The 19562-nt window shown below is 45.5% G+C and overlaps 1 protein-coding gene and 1 long non-coding RNA gene across 7 annotated transcripts in view; one reads left to right on the top strand and one right to left on the bottom strand.

Moving 5' to 3' along the window:
• The window catches only part of DOCK1 (dedicator of cytokinesis 1), a 645511-nt gene that overhangs the window by 398329 nt on the left and 227620 nt on the right, over positions 1-19562 (top strand). The window lies entirely within an intron of this gene.
• On the bottom strand, positions 9495-14478 carry LOC128349294 (uncharacterized). The gene is made up of 3 exons (XR_008318713.1): positions 14431-14478; positions 11224-11420; positions 9495-9916 (listed from the first exon to the last, which is right to left on the bottom strand). It is a non-coding gene; the product is annotated as an uncharacterized LOC128349294 (long non-coding RNA).

Here is a 19562-nt window from a genome sequence, read left to right as displayed (position 1 = left end):
ATGCACTTCCTGCCCACTCACAGATTATGAGAAAGACCTTCCTGAGGTACAAACACATGCTTTATAAATACTGATACTTACAAACAAAGCTCCATAATGTATTGAGACTCTGCACATAAGCAGTGTGGAGATCCGGATGCGGTTTGGTGGGGAGAGCGGGTTAAGCCTGCTCTCGTCGCACTTGAGCATCAAGCCCTCCCTGGATGGCCAGATCAGCCTCCCACACAATTACCGGCTCCATCATGGAGCCGGTAGAGATGGCAGGGATTGGGGGCTGTCCCCAGAAGTCCTAGCATGCGCGGGGAGTTCTAGGGGCCCCATGATGCTGGGAGGCTTGCTTCAGCCTCCTGGTTAGGGGTCTACTTTCTGCAGGCTCCTGGTTGGGCGTCTCATTATCGAAAAAACTAGGTTAGCGGAGCACTCGCTTTGCTGACTCGTTTTAGAGGAGGGCTACTTTGGTGGGCTAGCTGCCATTGAATCCCTTAGCCTAGTTTTTCCCCCATCGTGAGAATAGCCTCATTATATAATGAAGTCCCCAACTTACAAATGCTAACCTGCACATACAAAGAAGTCATCACTCTTGGGAACTATATGCATTTCAAGTTATGAACATCTGACTTAAAAAACTAACTTTTGGAACATAACCTGTTTATAAGATGTGGATTTCCTTTAATGCAGAAATCTGTGCACCTATTCTTTGTGATGGTAGCAGGGTGGTAGTTTTGGAGAATGCTATGGGCTTTTGCAAAATCTAAGCAGTTTTATTCCACACCTAGCAACTGAAAGCACCCCAAGCAGAAAAGCACCTTGCTACTCCCTTCTTTCCCTGCTGGGATATAAACATCTCTGCAAGCACCACCTTCAGTGGTTTACATAGACTTACGAGTAAGGTTGTGGAACACAGCACTGTGGTTAGACATCATGTTTTGAAGCTAAAAAGATTAATGGTGTGGGTTTTCTTTAATTGACTGCTAATGACAGGGAAGGATGGTTATATTCTGGAGGAATCAGTTACAGCAGAACCATACCATAATGAGGGCTAAGGTATTGAGAATGGGAGGAGAAAGTAATTAAAATTATGTAAGTCACTTTGAGGACCTGATGGTTGAAAAATGGAATATAAATTGAACAAATGAATTTTTACAAGGAATCCTCTTTGGGCTTTCAGAATCAAGTTTCTTCATTTGAGCAGTGGACTTAGAGTCTGTTTTATTACTTGAGTAAGAAGTACACAAGCTTTACCTAAGGCCAGGCCCCTACGTATAGTTTCATATCATATCAGCTTGAATTTTATAATATCTATATCTAATTTTTGTAATATCACTTGAATTACGTGAGGCTTTGCAAGAGCTTGTTCTTTATTTAAAGTAAGCCATTGAACTGGCGTTAGTCACATTTCAAGCGTTGCTATTTTTCACTTTGTCATAGCAAGTGTCAGGAGCAAGAATGTGTTGATGTGCTTGTTGCTTAGAAAAGCTCGGGTGTGAACTAAGTAATTAAAGAGAAGCAAAAGTGTTAAATTAATATAGGAGTGCTTCAGAAAGTTTATCATAAGATGTTGATATGGAGCTGCTATTTCTGGACTCTGGATAAAATTCTTTTCCTGTTTTTCTAATGGCAGTTTCAGCTATGTAGATCCTGTCACTGTAAAGTAAAGGTAAAGTAGTGCCCTCGAGTTGGTGTCGACTCCCGGCAACCACAGAGCCATGTGGTTTTCTTTGGTTGACTATAGGAGGGGTTTACCATTGCCATCTCCCGCACAGTATGAGATGATGCCTTTCAGCATCTTCCTATATTGCTGCTGCCCAATATAGATGTTTCCCATAGGCTGGGGAACATACCAGCGGGGATTCGAACCAGCAACCTCTTACTCCCTAGGCAAGTTACTTCCCCACTGTGCCATTAGGTGGCTGTCTGTCACGGTACTATTCATTCATTTTAGAAAAATGTTTGTAAAATTCATTGTTGCAAATTTGACTTTGTGGCATTGGAGATGTTCAGAGTTCTAGTATCAGGGCTTGTTCATAAAATCAGAAAGTAACTTGTCAAAAGATTGTTCACACAGTATTTCTTACCTCAGGAGACCATACTCTTCCCAGACGATAAATTTTTGCTTATTGTTAATGAAAATAAAACTAATGAGCAAATTTAAAAACATTGGCACTGTGATGGATCAGGGAGCAAACAGGATCTGACATGCTCTAAACTGCACTCCACAATCTCACAAAAAATTATGGATAATTTTTCCTTTAACTTTCCACTACCACTATCTATTCCCTCAGGAACAGAAAAATAACAGCACCCCCTTGGAATCCTTAGTGAGGAAAAGTAAGCATGAAGGGCAAGGGTAAAACAGAGACAAGAAATAATAGAATAAACACTGATAAAGGCAGAAGGTTGTGTTTTGTTAAGTATTGCTTGTGTCTTTTGCTTGGTTACAGTTCCTATTTCAGAGTGAGGATGTGAGGTGAAAGCTAGATGAGCCAGTCCCTAACCAAATTTCTCTCTCTAATGCCATCTAATTTAGGTCACTTAAAGAAGGATTCTTCTCTCCTTTTGGTTCAGCCAATTCCCCCTACTCTAGGCTAGCTCAGCTTTGGCTCTGTTCACTGAACCACCAGTGAGGGCTTGAATCTGCAGCTTTAAACAGGCTTCTTTTCTTCTGGAAGTTGTGAAGGATCTCTCAATTCCTGGTTTCTTCACAAAGATGTTCCCACTCCCTCAGGTCTGGCAGAGCTTCCTGTAGTTTAGGGCTCCATTTCCCTCCATCAACCTTACTTTCCTTTGGCCTGCTGCCACCCAAAGTGATTTCAGTTCTCCACTGTTGCTCCTTTTTGCTGCTTTATTTCTATGTTTTTCTCAGGGTCCTCCTCAAAACCTTTTATCTTGCTTGCTGTCCCTGGTCCTGCTCAACATCTCTCCCCGCCCCGCCAACTCATAGTTGATTGGTGGTTATGATTGTGAAATCTACTGTTGGACCTCAGTGTTGTGTTCCCATTGGTTCTAGCCAGTTCACTTCTAACCCAATCACCACTTTAATTTATTTACCAGGCTAATTCTAATTTGCTGATTTTTTTCAGTTTCCCATAGTTCAATATTATAAGGTGTGTTAATAATTGCCACAGTTGTTCATCTTCCAGACAGGTCTCACTTCACTTTTCGGATTGACAGCTCCCAACAATTTACCGGTGTTCACTGCCAGCCTAGCTGACAGGTTTCCATGCCTCAGACTTAAACTTGTTGACTATGATTTTTAAACTCTGTAAATCTTGATATTAGTGCAATTATCATGCTCTCCCCTTCCCCATTCTGAGTATAGCTGCATCAGTGGGAAGGAATTCAAGGTCTTCTGTCCTACTTACCTGCTTCCCTTTGGCCTGCACAAATTGCACTGTGACAATCTATTGTTTAGATTGGGGGGTGCTTTTGTATAGATTTGCACCCATCCCTCTCCTCCCTATAGCCCTGGCCCATAGTTAATTCTGCCCAGAAAGGAAGGGGACGAGAGGTTAAAAGACTTAGTTGAACCTTATGCTGATTCTCTCAGTTGTATTGGTTGTGCCTTTTGGTTCCTAAAGATCAGATTCTTCATGACTGCTTTATCTTAGAGGAATTTCATTTACTTCAGTTACCTAGTAGGGATATGTATGAAAGTTTTTGGCACCTCATTAGAGAGGCACCGAAATGATTCAGGTTGCCACAGCCTACACATTTCAGTGGGGGGCAAGCAGTAACTTTAAGGCGCAAGTACGCAGGTCCTTATCTGCTCTTCCACCGCCCCACTGCCGTTCCAGTCACAGCACTGTGTTGCTCAAAAGGCCGCATGCAGCTGCTTTTCTGTTCTCAGCAGCCTGCACATGGTGTTGGCACGCACATGGCACATCCCTATAATCTAGGATGTTGTCTGACTTTTATTTGCCTACTTACTCAGAAGTAATTTCCACTGTATTCAATGGTACTTACTCTCTGGTATGTATGGATAAGGTTTCAGCCTAATATAGCAGTTTTTAAATTTTAAAATACAATGCCTAGAGATAAGGATAGGCTAAATATCTTACCAAATATCAAATATTGTTTTCCCTTTTTAGCTTATTTTACAGTAGGCTTATGAGATCACCCGGCATTCCATGTGTCTGTCCGTGTGTCCGTCCATCTGTATTTCCTCCCCTATCAACTTCTCAATGCCTGGACCAATGTGAACCAAACTGGGCACAGTAGTAAGGACATATAGGGACACCTCAACAGCATAGTTTGTGATGATGTAATCTACCCCAATTAAAGATGGAGGATGCATAAACCTTTTAGGTGCACATGGGCTAACATGTGAGCTGCCTAACTAATTTGAACCAAATTTGCGACAGCTGTAGGGACACATAAGGATGCCTCAGTGGTGTAGTTTGTCATCTTGTATTACCCCAATTCAAGATGGTGGATATGTGAAAGTTTGAGGTATAAGTGGGCTAACTTGTGAACTGCCTAACTGATTTGAACCAAATTTGCTACAGTTCACAAGTGAGCAACATATAGGGACACCTCAGTTTGTAATGATGTCATCCACCCTGATTCTGAGGTGCAAGTGGGAACCGATTTGGACCAAATTTGGTACAGTTGTAGGGACTCTTCAAACCCATAGTTTGTGATGATGTCATCCACCCCAATTCAAGATGGTGGGTGCATGGACATTTGAGGCACAAGTGGGCTAACTTGTGGACAGCCTAACTGATTTGGACAAAATTCAGTCCAGTTGTAAGGATATTGAAAGGAAAGTAGGCAGATTAATTCTTACTAGAACAACTTGTTACTTTTCTTGATCAATCAATTTGAGGAAGAATTCTAAGTAATTTAGAAGCTTACATACTGCATTTTGAATACAAATTGGTTAGTTTTTATTTGTTCTGTGGTTTTAGCTAGAAGTTAACAATGGAGTTAGTCTTCCAGCAACAACAAAAAATTAAAAATTTTAGACATTAACACATTAAAAGTAAGAAATTTCCTCACCCTCCCTTGCAAATGTAGGATATACAGTGTAGTGTTTTTGGTCAATCCATTCCTTGATCCAGGCCAGCTTTTGAATGGGGCTTTAGTTACTTTTAGTCCAGTCCTGGAGTAGACAACCTATTTTTGTAATCCTGCTAATTATTCTTAACTGTATCTAAAAGCTGAGGAAGCCTCAGATGGAAGCAGTAATTGAATAAAACTGGTTTTTTTAGTTATTTTCTTTTTACAAGCTCTTTGAGTTGGTTTTTAACTCAGGAAAAGAGGCAGTGGTGAAAGGGCTTTCTCTGGTGAAAACACATCCTCAAACGTTCAGCAGCTATCAGTTTTCTCACCACGTATAGGCTTGCCCATGGAAGATTTTTGTACTTGTCCAAGAGCCAAATTAAGAGTGCTTTTTCCTGAGTTATCCCACCCCAAACCCAGATAGTTCCTGTAGACAAAGGGGTTGGCAATGGCAGCATTTTGAACCTAACCCTATAATACAGAATAGCATTAAACTATTCATATTCCTGATTCTACTCCACTGCCTTGTCCTTGCATACCACAACTCTTTCCCTTGGATTCTAAATACAGTAGTATAATTTTTCTATGAAATGAAACTTAGTGCTAGAATTAAATGTATAGCAAGACTTTCTAAGTCTGGTTTTAAAAAGTGGAAGTAAATTCTTTCCTTAATACTTACATCTATGGGACCATTAAGAAAGTGGATGGAAAATTATATCCAAGAGAAAATGAACTGCATGATTGCCTCGTCTTGGGGAAAATCAGTGTTAATCTTCCAAAGTTATAGTACTTTGGCTGACAGCCATATTGACTGCTTTTTGCTGATCACAAGGAGTGAAAATGACTGGGAAATACCAAAGGCAAAGGTGCTAGTGTTCCACATTTGTATGCACCAAGAATATTACCAGCGAACATAAGGAAATGAATTTTCTGATGATGGTACTAAAGGAAGAAGGCTTTAAGCCTGCTTTCTGCCTCAAGCATTTTAGAACAAAAGGAAACCTCTCAAAACTGTTGATGTAGCTTATCAGTCTCCTACTGAACCTGAAATAATTCTGTGTTGTGAAAGCATCATAGGTTGTGACAAATGAGTAGGTATATAGGTGTAGAGCCTTACCATGCAAAATATGAGATAACACTTCCATTAGCAAGCACGGGGATTTAGCAGCTGTGGCAACACTTCCAAACTGAAACTTCCCTGGCCCTGTTTGAGTTCTTGCTGAACCAGGAACTAGAATGCTATGAGTCTCCTACAGCTTTTTGGTCAGTGTGACACAATGGGGCCATGTTGCTATAAGTCTTGGTGCTGGTTAGGATTTTGATACTGCTTGGATACATCCTGCTTTTTTCTAGGGCTCCTCACTTGAAGATGTTATGGTATGTTGCAAACAAGATTCCTTTTTCTTTGATATGCATGGATTCAGACAAATTGATAACTAGTTTGATCTTATTTTATCTTGAGAATTCTTGAACTGGATTATCTAGAACTGAAATATTTGATTATCAAGAGACATCTTAGTTTCCATGTGTTATGCTCCTTCTAATCCAGAAGGATTCTAGAATTTGTGTTATTCTGATCTATTTGTGTCTCCTTGTAAGACCACTTATATTGCATCCTTGTATCTTGAATTAGGTCCCTACCCTTAAACTTAATGGTTGATATTGGAAAATATATTTTATTTCACCTTAACATGTGTTAGGGATGTGCAGAATGTTTCAAAGTTAAAACATGTCAAAGTCAATACGTTTCGATTTGAAAGGAGCTTTTTCAAGTTTTCCGAGCTCAAAACAAAACGGCCGAGCTCGAGGTCAAAACAAAACACCCTCTAATAAAAGGCATGTTTTGAGCTCAGAACAAAACACCATTTCCATCAAAAATGTTTTGACATTTATGTACCTTTTTGGAGGCCTATTTTTTCCTTGCTGATTGATTTTCTGGCATTGGCTTGTAAACTCCTTGCTTCTTGGCTGGCTTGTTATCATTTATTGTATTTAATTATTTATTTTGCATTTATATACTGCTTTTCAGGTGAACCTCCCAAAGCAGTTTACAAAAAACTTAAATAAAGAACAATATAGCAAGCCACACATCTACATCTTTACATGGGCCTTAGTCTCACTTCTTTCTTCTCTCCTTCCCTCAGAGCAAGATGGTCCCTGGTCACTCTGTGGTGGCAGTAGGGGGAGGGAGGAGCCACTTCCCTAACTGTGCCACATTGACTGGGAGGAGGGAGGGGGAACCCAAAAGGAGCTAATTTCAAAATGCATTCAAAGGGTCTGAGAGGCTGTGCCTCTCTTGAAGGATACATCAGGAAAAGTGGAGGAAGGGTTCAAAGAAGGTATGATTTTGTTGTTTTCTTTTCTAAGTACTGAATATAATATGCTGTGCTATTGTTGCTATAGCTATCTGGTTTTGCTGGCTCTCAGAGGGACAAAAGCAGAACTTGGGTGCCTGCCTTCCTTGAGTTGTGGTTTGTTTTGTTTGTGAGAATAGTGTTGTGAAAAATAGACAGTGGCAGTGCTCTCTCTCTCGCTCTCTCTAACATTTCTTGGTGATTGCTGTGATGAGCTCCATGTGTGGCCTTGAGATTAGCTTGTGCTTCACTCACTGCTCTAGTCTGCTCTGCAACCTACATTGCAAGGTGTACTTAGTCAAAATGTGTGAAATTTCTCTAATTGAGCATATGGCTATGTTTGCCACTAAGGGTGCTGCTGTAGCAGCTATTGCAATGCTAGGTAGTAAAGTATGGACTCATAATTGTCTGTGAGAGAGCAAGTTGTGCCAGTGATGTTACTGCTGTAGCAATGTGTACAGAACCATTCGGTGCTCCATTCTAGGAGTGTTGAATCAGTTCCGGCAACCAGCGTTCAAACTGGTTTGAAGGGTGGGGTGTTGCTTTAAATGGCAGGGAAGGTACTGCCTACCTGCCAGCCCTCGACCCTTTGCTTTCCCCCTTTCAGCACTCTTCCAAAAAGCGGGCACGTGGGGCTGCAGTGTGGGGGTGGGGGTGGGGGTGGGGGTGGGGATGGCAGGTAGGCAGCGCCTTCCCTGCCATTTAAAGCAAAAAACAAACAAACCCCAAAACCCACCCTTCTGGGATTGCACAGAACTGGCTTCGTGCACATCCCTATACTTCAGCACAGGCACTCTGGCTGGCAGTGGATTCTTGGTCAGTGATTCTTTTTTGACCATTTTGGACTGTGTTTGAAATGTGTGTTCTGTGTTGGGACAGATTCCCTTTTACTGTGTGCTTCTGCAGTGTTTTTCAAGGCAGGGTTGCAAAATGCATTGCACTCTGTGAGTGCATCTTGTTCTGGCCATAGGGAACAATTGGGAAACTCAAAATACCCCCTTATTACCTGTGGGTAGCTCTTAGGGACACCAAAGTGAGTTGTGTGGTAGGGCATAATGTACCTACCACCAAACCCACAAAAGAAATGGGCATGTGGGCGATTTTGAACAAATTTTTATCTTTTCCCCAAATCCCCATAGGATCTCCCCCATAGGATTGAACAGCCAGTTCAGCTGCTGTTTTGATGAAACAGTTCAGCCATTTTGTGTTTTGTTTTGAGCTTGAAACAAAACAATTCATTTTGTGCACATCCCTAAGCTATATCACTGGAATTTTGAGGATTCGTGATATGATTGAAAAACATAGCACTGGAAAGTGCTTTCAGAAATTGAAAAATGTGAAGTTTTGACCTGTTTGTAAACAATGGAATCAAAGTTATGGTACATGGAAGACTGGAGAATACAAACTGCAAATCCAGTAATTAATATTGTTATTCATAAAATACTTCACAAAGCTAAGGAATAGTTTCCTGCAGACCACTGAAACCTAGCTTAAGAGTATGCTCTTAGCTTTTTCAAATCCTGTCAGAATAGTGATATTTCTATGTAAAAGGTAGGTTTTTTCCCCTAGTGGCTACACTGTTACTATTACATTTCTCCTGAAGAACAAAGAGGACTGCAGACCCAACTCAGCTCTGAGGGAGGTAACACACTACAGCCTGCCAAAGAAATGGGATGTGTGTGTTAGTACCAGATTCCTCCTTGATAGGTAGCTTCTTAATTGCCTCCTTTATTTATTCAGTTCATGTTGCAATTCAATCTGAGAGACAGGTAATCATTATAAGAAGAATCAACAAAGCTTATAGGGCCCTTCTGATTCAAAAGACAGCCTGCAAATTTCTAAACAAGCACTCTCATTCTCTTGAGTAATGAGTTTTTGGTATTGTTTGTTTCCTAATAAATCAGAAATAGTATGAGGATAGTTCCCTCCAACCCATGATGTTTCCTAATTTCTGTGTTTTCTCAGGCCAAATGTGGAAACCATAAAGCCAATCAAAAATTGAAACAAGGAGTCCACTTTGTGATTCTCGAGAGGTATTGACTTTGAGTTGGTGCTTATGCCATTTGAACTGGCTAGCTCATTACAAATCTCTCTTCATTATAGCTGAAGCGATTTTGCTGTCAAAAACAGTGAAGTGTGTCATTATTGAGTGGATCTGGCAGAGAAATTGGCTGATTAAGAAGTATATGGGAAAGGTTTCTAATACTTGGTGTTTTGGATATCCAGCAGTAACACGAATTGGGAATTTATTTTCTTTTCCACATTTTTCAGAACTTCAGTCAAATGTTAAATGTCCTGTTCTCGCCTGCTGTGTGAGGACAACTCCCTGGGTTATCATCCTATGCTCGCTCTAGGGCAGGACGTATGCTAATTAGAAAGCCATAAAAGGAGCCGGATGGTAACCCCACCCAGTTCTTTTCGTCCTGCTAGTGCTAACGCTCCAGGAAAGGATACTCAGCCTTGCTTCGTTCCTCCTCAGATAAGTTTTTTAGCTTGCTCCTTCCTCCGCTTAAGCCTCCTTCCTCCTTGTTTGGCTCCTCGACTGCCACTATCCTCCCCTTCTTCAAAAAAAGAAAGAAAGAAAGAAAGAAAGGCATTTTTCTTTTACAAAGGCTCCCTTCCAAGCCTCTCTCCCTGCTTCACCCCACTCCTTTCTTCCGCTCTCTGCTTGCTGCCCAGACCTTTCTCTCTCTCTCTCTCTCCCCTTCTGCCATGGAGCACCCATGCCTTCAGGGCCTCCGACCATGCATGGAGAGGCAAAGGGCGCAAACGGCAAAGGTGAACCGCCCCGCTGAGAGCGCGGCCGCCACTAGACCCGCCACAGCCACGCCCAGGACCACCACGCCCCCCACGGGCGAGGGCACCTCGGCAGCACCGCCCCCTTCTGCGGCAGTGGGCGCCTCAAAGAAAGACCGCCATGCTGCCGCCGCGGCCGCACGGGCAGGCATGCAGAGCAAAGGGTGCCATTTTGACTCAGCCCTCAATGAGGCAGACCATGCGAGGTCCCAGTGGCAGCGCAGGAGAGCCCAAGTGCTGGAGCTTCTCTTGGCGGTCAGGTCCTTGGAGGCCACCGGTTCCTCGGGAGAGGAGGACGGCATCGCACAGTCCAAGGAGGGTGAGTTCAGGTGGCTGTCCCCTAGTGGAACGGGTGGAACGGGTGCCCCTGAGGGCAGGCAACCCCCCTCCATGGCTCCAATTCAGGCCTTGCAGGAGACCAGGGAGTGGCCCCTCCCCCTCCCCCTTCCACCTCCTCTGCAGCCCCAGGGACAGAGATGCCCAAGAGCTGGAAAAGCAGGATCAGCAATGTGCTCTGGCAAGCCCTGCATCAGCGCAAGGGGGGAAAGAAGGGCCGCAAGTGAAGGAGGCAATCCCCCTCCCCTTCCTCTTCTGATTCTGACTCTGCCCCGCATGGGAAATCCCACAGAAAGAGGTGGAAGGGCCACAAGGGGCAGCATAAGGGGCATAGGGATCCCAGACCCTCTGCCACACGCTCTACCTTAATCCACTCTTTGGAAGACTTGTGTCCAGAGTCTCCTACCCACATAGGAAGGGTCCCTGCACCCCCTCATTCCCCCTTGGGCCAAGCTGGGGCAGCCCTTACAGGGGGGGTATCCCCTGATCTGGTGGACTTGGGGGATGATTCCAGGGAAGAAGGGTAGTGGTCTGATGGTCAGACGGGGATGGGGGAATCCCCCCCTCAGTTTAAGCGCCTTTTTCCATCTGACGATTTTTCCATGTTGTTTGTTAAGGCCATGCGCACCCTGGGTCTCACTATTGAGGGTTTGCAATCTGGGGCTATTCCCTCCAAGGAACCTCTGGTATTACCTATACATTCTTCACCAGAGCTCCTGTTTCCCTTGCCAAATACCTTCTCAGAGGTTCTCCAGCAGGAGTGGCACGCACCAGCGGTTCAGAAGAAGGTCTCTTCCTTAGCTAACAAACACTACTCGTTCATCCCCTCAGCAGCTGCACAACTCCAAATGCCCCTGGTAGAAGCTCATGTCACAGCCCTGACCTCTCGTGTGATCCTCCCACGGGATGGAGAGTTGACGCTGAAGGACCCTGCTGAAAAGAGAATCGAAGTACAGTTAAAGAGAAATAATGATTGTATCTCTCTTTCTATCAGAGCCTCCATAGCTGCCCCTATCATTTCTCGGGCAGCACTGCTCTGGACAGATGAGTTGCTTCAATCTCCTCTCCCAGATCCAGCCAGGTCCCGCCAAATTGCCCTAAAGCTCCAGAAGGCACAAGCCTACATTGCTGACACCACCCTGGATGCGGTACGTTTCAGGGCCCGGGCTACAGCTGCTAATGTTATTGCTAGGCGAACCCTTTGGCTCCGCCACTGGCAGGTTGATGCATCATCAAAAGCCAACTTGGCGGCAGTCCCCTTCTTGGCCACTAAGCTTTTCAGGGATGAAGCCCTTAAGGACATCCTCATTGAATCCAAGGATAGAAAGATGACCCTTCCCAGCACAGCCAGGAGGGACGACCGGCGCTCTATTCGTAGGGGTCAGCCTTAACAGTACCAATTTCGTTCCTTTTGCCACTCCTTTTGCCCCCATGAGCGAGACAGCAGATTTAGACGCCCCAATTGGCCAATGGGAAACTTCCCCGTCAAGTCCAATTCGAGAGCCCAGCCGGGCCAGCAGTTTAAGCCACGTCAATCACAGTGACTCTTGAAAGATAGGAGGTCGCCTCTCCCACTTTTACCATGCCTGGGAGGCGTCCACCACAGACAAATGGGTCCTGAAAACAGTTTTAGAAGGATATTTAATAGAATTGTCAGGCCGCCCACTAGACAGGTTTCTTCCCACCCCAACATCTCAATCTATCACAAGACACAGAATCCTTCATCAGGCCATAGACCACCTGAGACTCTCCGCTCCATCGCAGAGGGCCTACAACACAGGGACCTGATGGCATTAGTGGATCTGACAGAGGCCTATCTGCACATTCCTATTCACCCTCTATCCCGTCATCTACTCAGATTCTGTTACAGGGGAGCACATTATCAGTATCGAGCCCGTCCATTCGGCCTTTCCTCGGCCGCAAGGGCATTCACAAAGGTGGCCCCTCTAGTAGCCTATATCCACCTGCAAAAGGTCCGCCTCTTTGCGTATTTGGATGACTTGCTCGTGCTGTCATGAGACCAAACAGAATGGGACATCCGGATCACCCTAGAGGCCCTAACGTCCCACGGTTTCCAGGCCAACCACGCCAAGAGCCACCTGTCTCCCACGTTCGTTCTCCAGCACTTAGGAGTAGTCCTGGACACCGAAAGGGACCAATTGTTTCTTCCAGAGGAACGCAGACTCAAGATTTGGTCCATGATATCGAAGACCCTGGCGACCAGCAGGCCTCGCGTCCTTCATCTGGCTCAGTTATTGGGTCTACTGGTTTCCTCCATCGACTCTGTCCCCTGGGCGAGGTTCCATCTTCATTGCCTCCAGTGGTTCCTCCTCCCCTTCCAGGAGGACATTGCCTCCAAGTCATCCAGGAGGGTTCAATTGTCTCCAGAAGTGCGCTCTTCACTCCGCTGGTGGCTCAGCAAGAGAAACCTAGAGACCGGCAAGCCCTTTCTGGACTCCCCCCCCCCCCCGGATTCTCATCACTACGGACGCGGGCCTTCAGGGATGCGGAGCTCACTGCCTTTCTCAGTCGCTCAGGGCAAGTGGTCCCCCGAGGAGTCGGGCCACAGCATGAATTGGATGGACCTTCATGCGATTCGCTTGGCCCTTCGAGCCTTCCTACCTGTGCCGAGGGGCAAGGATGTCCTGGTCCAGACCAAGAACGTGACGGCAAAAGCACACATCAACTGGCAAGACGGCACCAGGTCTCGCTCCCTCCATCAGGAGGCAGTTCTGCTTCTTCAATGGGCCAAATCTCACCTGTCCTCCCTATCAGCAGTCCACCTGAAGGGAGAACTGAACATACAAGCGGACTGGCTGAGCTGGCAAGACACCCACCCAGCTGAATGGGCCCTGAGCCACAGAGCCTTCCTATTCCTGTCCAGAAGACTGGGAGCCCCTCAAGTCGACTTGTTTGCCACTCCCAGCAACACCCAGCTTCCACGGTTCTTCAGTCGGTTCCAGTGTCCACAGGCAGAACAGACAGACGCCATGACGGCTCCCTGGCCAAGGACCCTCCTCTACGCCTTCCCACCAGTTCCGCTTCTGGCCAGACTTCTCAGGCGCATTCGGCTCCTGGGGGCCAGGGTGATTCTAGTGGCCCCCCATTGGCCCCGCAGGCCGTGGTTCCCAGAGATCCTGAACCTCGCAACCGGGCCTCCAGTTCTTCTTCCCGTCTCTGCAGACCTGCTCTCTCAGGGCCCAGTACTCCATCCGGATCCTGCCTGGTTCCAGCTTGCCGCCTAGCACTTGAACAGGAACTGCTAGGGGGCTTCGGTTACTCCCAGAGTGTTCTAGACACCCTGATGGCCTCCAGACACTCTTCCACTCACCGCATATACCAGTGCACCTGGAGAGTTTTCCTCAGATGGTGCAGAAACAGGCACGTGACTCCAAGGGCATGTTCCCTACCTGAACTGCTACAATTGCTACAGGATGGCTTCGACAAGGGCCTTAAGGCCAATACCGTCAAGCAGCACGCTTCGGCCTTGGCTCCTCTCCTGCTACCATTCAAGGGCAAGTCTCTCTTGTCCCATACCCACCTAAAGCGTTTCCTTCGTGGAGCATCGCTAACATCCCCCCCTGTAGTACATAGGTTCCCTACATGGGACCTCCACAAAGTCTTGCGGGTCCTTCACAAGCCTCCATTTGAACCGATTAAGTCCATTTCCTTACGCTTCCTCTCCCTGAAGTTGGCCTTCCTGGTGGCCGTCACCTCGGCCAGAAGGATCTCAGAATTACCCTCGCTGTCCTCCAATCCCAGGTTCTGTATATTCTTGGCTGATTCAGTAACCTTAATCCCAGACCCTTCAGTTCTTCCTAAGGTCGCCTCCATTTTTCACAGGTCTCAAAACCTGGTCCTGCCCTCCTTCTGTCCCAAGCCTGTCCACCCCAGGGAAAAGGAGTGGCATAAGTTGGACGTTCGCCGCTGATTGAAGACCTACCTTAAAAGAACCGCCTCCTTCAGGACAACGGACTTATTTGTCTCCTTCCTACCGGCCTCCATGGGCCAAAAGGTCTCCTCAGCCGTTTACTTGCTTTTTCTACTCATATATGTGTGTTATTGAGGTTTCCTTCCGTTCGAAGCTTGGCTGACTAAAAGAACTGGGTGGGGTTACCATCCGGCTCCTTTTATGGCTTTCTAATTAGCATATGTCCTGCCCTGGAGCGAGCATGGGATGATAACCCAGGGAGTTGTCCTCTACAACAGCAGCCAGAAGAAGCCTTCACGGTGAGTACCAATGCTCCATTCCATGAGGCAAGATGATGTATTTCATTTTTAAATCTAAGTATTTGGGAAACAGTTTTTTTCTCTTTTTCCTTTCATGTAAACAATCTGTTGTAGTGGTTGACCACAGACACCATTCCCAGATAACAGGATGAAACCAGTATTTTGGAACATTAGTACTTTTAAATATGGCTTGAATTTCAAACAACCCAGCTAGCCTATTTATGTGCTGTTGTTCAGTACTATTTTTAGTTGTTGTTGTTGTTGTTACATTTATATCCCACTCTTCCTCTAAGGAGCCCAGAGTGGTGTACTACATACTTGAGTTTCTCTTTCACAACAACCCTGTGAAGTAGGTTAGGCTGAGAGAGAAGTGACTGGCCCAGAGTCACCCAGCTAGTATCATGGCTGAATGGGGATTTGAACTCGGGTCTCCCCAGTCCTAGTCCAGCACTCTAACCACTACACCACGCTGGCTCTCTCTTCCTTTATGTTTTATTTAATGCTGCTACTAAAACTTGTGAGGGGGGGGTGAAATCTAGGAGTTACTTTGTTACAAGGGAGTGCTGTTGTACCCCTTTGGGATCTTTTAGGCTAAGTTTATAATTTTATTTATTTATTTATATTTGTACACTGCCCCAAACATCATCTTTGGGAGGTTTACAACAACTTATAACCAATTAAAACCTTAAAATAATTTAAAACCACAAGTCTAGTTAAAAAGTTTGGGTGAGAAATGAATCTTTGGAGACTTTTTACACGTTCTTAGAGATGGGGAGGTTCTTATTTCAGCAGGGAGTGCATTCTGGAGACTCGGGGCAGTAACGGAAAAGGCTCGTCCCTATGTAGCCACCAGACAAGCTGGTGGCAACTGCAAAGTAACCTCTCCAGATGATCTCAATGGGCAACGGGGCTCATAGAGAAGAATACGTTCTCTTAAATAAAGCAGGCAGTTTCTCAGCAAATCGCAACCAGAGGTTTAAATCCAAATAGAAATATATTTTATTGTACAGAGTGAGGCTTGGATAAACTAGAACATGCAGGGACTTCCCACATGACAGAGAACACATAAGATGGTTAAATGTGTTTGTGCGCTAATGATTAACCTCTGCTATGAGCTATAATGGCTATCTAAATTGTATGTGCTATACTGAGAAGTCAGGGAAGGGAAGAGGGTATTTGGGAGAGAGGGAGAGAGATAGATCCAAGCAAGATGGGGCAAAGATGAAAGGCTGGGTACATTACAAGATCCAGCGAGAGAGTGGAGGATGGAAGAAGACAGACCTGAATGAGTTTTGGAAAAGAAAATGGTTTGAGCCGATCCACAGATCTAGTCAGGAAGCAGTGGAAGAGAGAACCAAATGGTTTCGGAATGGAAAGCAGATTGAGTCTGTCCAGAGGACCATAGAAACCTGTGGGAAGTGCAAGGAAAGCCCAAATTAGTAAGCGTAGGGAAGGCAGATCAAGCTCATTGGGGGATCCAAAGAAGGGAGTGGAGAAAGCAAGAAGCCCCAACCAGGTAGAGTCACTAAAGGAGAAAGCAAGAGAGGTACATATGAGGGTGGATTGGGATTTGAGGTTGCTAAGAAACACAACACAAAGACTATGTGTGTGTGTGAGCAAGCTTGGTGTGGGCATCCAAGGGCTTTGCCCTGAGATCTGATTTCCCATGCAGAGAGCCTTCTAGATCTAATTAAACCTCCTAGCCTAGCCTGGTGATTCACAAGTGTCCATGTGTGCGCGCACGCATCCATCCATGGGGAAGGGAAGGGGACATTTGGGGAGGAAAAAGCAAATTCCCAGGAGCAGAGGAAGGAGAGAAAAAATACTCCCTATACAACCCATCTGACATGAAGGCTGGGTTCTCTGTGATGAAGCTGGGGTGTGATGGAAGAAACAGGAGGACAACAGCCTTGATATGAATCCCAGAGACTGTGCAAGCTGAGCGGGTTTGACTAGCTATTCTTATAGGAAAAAGAGGGACTTCACCAACTCTTGCTGAGTTAATGATGAATGGCAATGGGTTTAAACCAGGAACAATACAATGGATTCAAAAAGCACCAGACAGAAAAATTAAATTATCTGGAACATCAAATACAGGAATGGCTCTATTGACCCTTAGACTTAGGCAGATCTGGGAAGAAAACTGAGTTACGTGGATTTCTTGCCCAAGTGAGGTATGTGAAAAATGCAAGTTGGTGCTGAGAAAGAGAGACAGTCATGGAGGCCTGGTTTGAATGTCTTGGAAAGGCTTCAGAGAGGCCATGCAGGATGTCGGTTTTGAGGTGTCGGGGAGCCTTGTGCAGACTCCTATAGGGACAGGTTGCAATGGCCATGCTTCTTTCTTTGCCTGACTGCCTAGACTTATCTTAGCTGTAGTGGTGAATGCTGTTACTTCCCTGGATTCTGTTGCTCTCAAACAGAGGTCAAACCATGCCAAACACCTCTTGTAGGGATACGAAGAGGGGTGTCAGACAGTCCAACCTGGACCCCCTTTTTAGAGCTCCTTTTTAGCTTAAAAAAAATAATCCCAATATATCACATCAGTGGTGGGGAACAAGCAAATTGCTTTCAATAGATAGTCCCCTGCTAACTGAGCAAAGAGGCACCCTATAAAAGATTATCTTTATTTAGCAGGGGGAGAGCAACTGGCTCTATTCATCCCCAGTACAGCATCCCTCCAGTTGCTGTTGCTGGCGTCTATCTTATGTTTCTTTTTTAGATTGTGAGCCCTTTGGGGACAGGGAACCTTCTTTCTTTCTTTCTTTCTTTCTTTCTTTCTTTCTTTCTTTCTTTCTTTCTTTCTACCACTTTGGGAACTTTTGTTGAAAAGTGCTATACAAGTATTCTTTGTCGTCATTGTATTAGGGAGCTGCAGAATGTTTTGCGGTTGGAACGTTAACGACAAAATGGCCCATTTCATGTGTTTTGAGCTTGAAACAGAATGCCCTTCAGATAAAGGGCCTTTTCCAGGTTCAAAACAACCCCATTTTGATCAGAGTGTTGTTTCAGTCAGAATGTTGGAGGGCTATTTCCCCATTGCTGGTTGATTTTCTGGCACTGGCTTTCGATTGGCTTTCGTTCTTCTTCCTTATTGGTTGCTTGTTATCATACAAATCAAGTGTTTTAGTGGGAAACTGTGCCCCCACTGGCTGGGGGGGGGAGCTAAAAGAGGGATTTTCAAAATTTATTTGAGGGATTGGGAGGCCAAAGAACCCTTATAGTGTGCCTCTCAGGAGTGTGCCCCCTAGTGTTGCTCGCTAATTTGGTGGAGCAGCTGGTCTTCCTGAAGGCCAACCTTTCCCTGCTGGACTATCCTGAGTTGGCCATGGAGAACATAGGAACATAGGAAACTGCCATATACTGAGTCAGACCATTGGTCTATCCAGCTCAGTATTGTCTTCACAGACTGGCAGCGGCTTCTCCAAGGTTGCAGGCAGGAATCTCTCTCAGCCCTATCTTGGAGAAGCCAGGGAGGGAACTTGAAACCTGCTCTTCCCAGAGCGGCTTCATCCCCTGAGGGGAATATCTTGCAGTGCTCACACATCAAGTCTCCCATTCAGATGCAACCAGGGTAGACCCTGCTTAGCTATGGGGACAAGTCATGCTTGCTACCACAAGACCAGCTCTCCTCGTGTGACTCATGGTCACCCCCACCCACTGCAATACCACTGGCAGTTCATCTCACCTTAGCCAACCCCAAAACCAGATGTGTAACAGTCTGTTGGTTAGACAGACAGACACGCCACTGCCATGGTCCATGATAAGATGATGGACAGCTGCCCTGACACATGTGCCAGGCTATCAGCCAGGCCCCAGAACGAATAGGAGGCCATGGTGCTATCCAGACATAGGCAGGCAGCAGTGTCACGGGATATACTCTAGAGAAGAAAGAAGATTTATTCTCATGGTAAGAGCCTAAAAGATTTTGTTTCTTGCTAGATCATTGTTCCATCTAGCTCAATATTGTCTGTACCAGGCCATGGCTACTCTGTCCTCCTGTCTCTCTGTGGCAGGCAGGCAGTTTTCATGTTTTTTTTTCCTCATCACCAAGTATAATATGCTGTACTATTGTACTATAGCCATCTGGTTTTGTTGGATCTCTCAGATTGACAAAGGCAGAACTGGAGTGACTGCCTTCCTTGACTTGTGGTTTGTTTTGTTTGTGAGATAGTGTTGTGACAAGAAATGGACAGTGGCAGCTCTGTGTGTGTAACATTTCTTGGTGATTGCTGTGATGAGCTCCATGTCTGGCCTTGAGACTAACTTGTGCTTCACTCACTGCTGCAGTCTGCTCTGCAGTTTACATTGCCAGTGTACTCTGTCAAAATGTGGCTGAGTTGCTCTAGTTAGAAAGTGTCCAAAGTTGTTCTATGGCCATGTTTGCTGCTAAGGATGCTACTGTGGCAGCTGCTGCAATGCTAGGAAGTAATGTAGGAGTCATAATTGTGTGTGAGAGAGCAACTTGTGCTAATAATGTTACTGCAGCGCAGGCAGTGTGACTGGCAGTGGATTCTGGGTCAGCGCTTCTTTTTTGGCGATTTTTGGACTCTGTTTGAAATGTGTTTTCTGTGTTAGGACAGATTCCCTTTTATTGTGTGCTTCTGCAGAGTTTTTCAAGGCAGCTTTGCAAAATGCATTGCACTGTGAGTGCAGCTTGTTCCAGCCATAGGGAACAATGAGGAACTGGGGGGGGGCACACACCATTATTCCCCATGGGTAGTTCCTAGGTGCACCAAAGTGGTTTGTGTGGGCATGAAAGGCATGTAGGGCATGAAGGGTGCTACCTACCACCCAACCCACAAAAGAAATGGGCAAGTGGGGAGTTATTATCCACTTTAACCTTTT

This window comes from Hemicordylus capensis, chromosome 3 (genome assembly GCF_027244095.1).
Source record: "Hemicordylus capensis ecotype Gifberg chromosome 3, rHemCap1.1.pri, whole genome shotgun sequence".
Taxonomy (NCBI): Eukaryota; Metazoa; Chordata; class Lepidosauria; order Squamata; family Cordylidae; genus Hemicordylus; species Hemicordylus capensis.
This window is presented reverse-complemented; position numbering and strand designations above follow the sequence as displayed.